This window comes from Arachis ipaensis, chromosome B09 (genome assembly GCF_000816755.2).
Source record: "Arachis ipaensis cultivar K30076 chromosome B09, Araip1.1, whole genome shotgun sequence".
Classification (NCBI taxonomy): Eukaryota; Viridiplantae; Streptophyta; class Magnoliopsida; order Fabales; family Fabaceae; genus Arachis; species Arachis ipaensis.
In genome coordinates, this window is record NC_029793.2 from 10,277,634 (window position 1) to 10,281,287 (window position 3,654).

The window sequence follows — 3,654 nt, forward strand, 5'->3', positions numbered from 1 at the left end:
GTTAAAAAGCTGAAATTTGATTTTAAAAATTATACTAAATATTAATACTACTACTTTTCATAAGTCAAAAGCTCAAAAAAGTTACTTTTGAAACTTCTCAAATTCCCATGGTAGATTATTGGGTTAACCACCAAAAAGTCCCTGAATTATTTAAACATTGATAAAAATATACGCGAATTTTACCATCGATAAAAATATCTTTAAATAATTTAAAAACACAACAAAAATATTCAACAATAAATATATATTTTCAAAAAATACGTTAGAGATTGAATTTTGATACAAATTTTAGCAAGCATGATTATAAAATATATATATATATATATATTATACTTAAAATTTGATAATTTTTCGTTAAGTATATATTTTTTATAACTTTTTTGTTAACAACTAATAATACTTTTAAAAAATCACAAACAATATATACTAAACAAAAAATCACTAAATTTTAAGAATAATAATATCTCATTTTTCTAATCATACTTGCAAAAAATCGCATCAAAATTCAATCTCTAATGTATATTTTGAGAAATACATATTTAATGTTAGTTTTTTTGTTTAATTACTCTATTAGTTCCTATAGTTTCACAAAATTTTCAATTAGGTTCCTATACTTTTTTTCTTTTAATTGAGTCCTTGTACCAAAATTTTCTTTTAATTGGGTCCCTACACTTTTTTTTCTTTTTATTTAGGTCCCTGAACCAATTCTTTTTTTTAGTTGGGTCCCTATAAAATTAAGCCAATTACTACTAAGAGGGACTTAATTGAAAAAAAATTCGGTGCAGGGACCCAATTAAAAAGAAAAAAAGTATAGAGACCTAATTAAAAATTTCACGAAACTATAGGGACCACAGAGTAATTAAACCTAGTTTTTTTTTTCAAGATTATCTAACATTAAATATGTATTTCTCAAAAAATACATTAGAAATTGAATTTTGATACAATTTTTTTCAAGCATAATTAAAAAAATAAGATATTATTATCCTTAAAATTTGGTTATTTTTCGTTAAGTATATATTTTTTGTAATTTTTTTGTTAACAATTAATAATACTTTTAAAAATTATTAAAAAATATATACTTAGAAAAAAATTACCAAATTTTAAAAATAATAATATCTCATTTTTTTAATTATTCTTGCAAAAATTACATCAAAAAAAAAAGACATATATTTATAGATATTTATGAATATTAATTTAAAAAAAAAATCAACACAAAACAAACTATAATATAATTCAATACAATTCAACCATATATTGATGTATTGAAAGTTAAAACAAATTTAAATATAATCCATATATATCACATACACATTAAAAAAAATAAAATTTAAAAATTACCAATATCTACCAATGAGAGCATTTTAGTAATTTCTTCGTTTATCGGGATTTAGCAAATCCTATAGAGCGAATATTTCTGCTTTTGTCTTCGTCTCCGTCGAAATTTTATGGATTTCCATTAAAGTCCTGTGATGAATAATCCTAATTAGTCAAGCTGTTAACTCATTTGTTTACGATAAATTTTTAAATAAAATTCTAATTTACGATAGATTAGTTATAATTTGTTAGATTGTAAAATATCGTATGAAAAAATAAATAAATTTAATGAAAAAAATTAAAGAATTTAAAATAAGTTTTAAATAGTTAAAAGATTTATAAAAGATTATTAGATAATTGTTATCTGTAGGCTAATGCATCGCAAAGGAGAAGGGGCAAGATATCTTATATTTTATGACAATACAAAGGTAATTTATACATTAAGGAAAAATATTTTGGATTAACTACTAAAAATGTATTCAAAAAATTTCATCCTCGACAAAAACTAATCATAAAAAGTAAAATAACAAATTCAAAAGATAGTATTAGTTTTGACAAAAGTAACAAACATACCTTTTATAAATAAAAAAGAATTTTTGTATTTGATAAATGTCTTATGTATTTTATCCCAATTTCTTTGTGTAAACATTTTAATAGTTATGTAAAAACTAAAAAATGTATGTAAAAATTTGGAATAAAATTAGATCTCTAGACTCTTTTATAAAATATAATTTTAATTTCACATTTAATCCAAGTATGGCTAATTTCACTGTCAATTATTCCCTAGTTCATAACAAAATTGCCATTTAACTTTGATGCCTTTTCATCATTTCGGACAAATGTATCTTTTAACTTCGATTTAAATATTCTAAATATTGCTGTAGAATATTAACACTTTCTTTTTCTAAAAAAATATATAATAACAGAGAAAATAGTTCCCACAAATAATGTGGTGTTTGGTGAGTTAGAAGGTTCAACAACAAGTAATTCTGGTGAATGGGATACTCCTTGTGGCTATTTTTATCATCCTAGGGCACGCCGTCGTGTCCGTTCGCCTCCGCCTCTACCTTCGTCGTCTCGGCCACGACGTTCTCGGCCTTGTCCGAAGAAGGCATGTCCTTCTCCGCCTCCACCTCGGCCTTGGCGTCGATTCCGTGGTCCGAATCCGAATAAAATTATTGAAAAAGATTTTCCATTTGTACCTGAACCTAGGGCCTTGCCACCTTTGCCCAGACCTCCCTCTTACCCTTAGCTAGGTAAGTTGCTTCAACATATTTATTAGGTATATAAAAGTAGGTTATACTTATATATCATCTTAATTATAATATATATAAAATAGGCTCTACATATGCTTTAATTTTTGAATTTCTATTCATTGATGTAAGGAAATTAAAATTGAACAATATTCTTGATATCATTATCAAAAGGAAAAGTATAGGCATATAGTAATAACCTTTCTTTTTCACTTGTGATTTCCGTAGAGGTGTAGTGTGTTATTGTTCATATTATTTATGAAAGTCATTATCTACTTAACAAAACCATTATAAAAAATAGTGATTTAAAATAATTTTGAATTTGTGGTTTGGTATCTTAAATTTAAAAAAGTTTTATTTCAATATTTCAAAAATTTGTAACGCATGACTAATTCAGTCTTTTTTTAATATATTATTTCTACTAACACTTATTTAATCACTACTAACTATACTTATTAATAATTTGCAAACATATATATATATATCATTGTTCTTTCAAAATATATTACAAAAATATTTAAGAAAAAAAACCAGTCTAAAATAGAAATAAAATTAATTTATATTATTATCTCTCTAACCTTACCCATTGAAAAACTAACGTGCCAAGTTTGATTCACTAATTTTAATTAGTGGTTTCGATCTTATTTGAACATACATGTCCGTCCCATGTTAGAATATTTTGATGAGTTGTCAAGAAAATTAAACTTTTAATCTAATGTTTTCATAAAATATGTAAATTTGAGTATATTCTAACTATGATAATTAATTGATGACTATACAGGGAACTATGAAGGACCTTCAGAATTTGATGATTTGATCATTGGATGCATATTAGTCTCTATATCAATATATTAATCACGAGCATAGTATAGGTTTAAATGCTCTATATATAGTACCATTTGTAACAATTTCATGCTATAATAATTGCTAAAAGATTATTTCATCAAATGTCCAACATAACTTTTTGAGCATATCAAATATATCCAATAAAAATTTTGTGAAAAGATGTATCGATTTATTCAAATTTGTAAATTTTTTACTTTTTAAAGATAATTTATCAACATCAAATAAAAGATAATATAAAAAT

At 23.9% G+C, this 3,654-nt stretch overlaps 1 long non-coding RNA gene across 1 annotated transcript; it reads left to right on the top strand.

Annotated features, from left to right (window-relative positions):
• LOC110266567 lies at positions 2,118 to 3,510 on the top strand. Its single transcript, XR_002353984.1, has 2 exons — positions 2,118 to 2,570; positions 3,349 to 3,510. It is a non-coding gene; the product is annotated as an uncharacterized LOC110266567 (long non-coding RNA).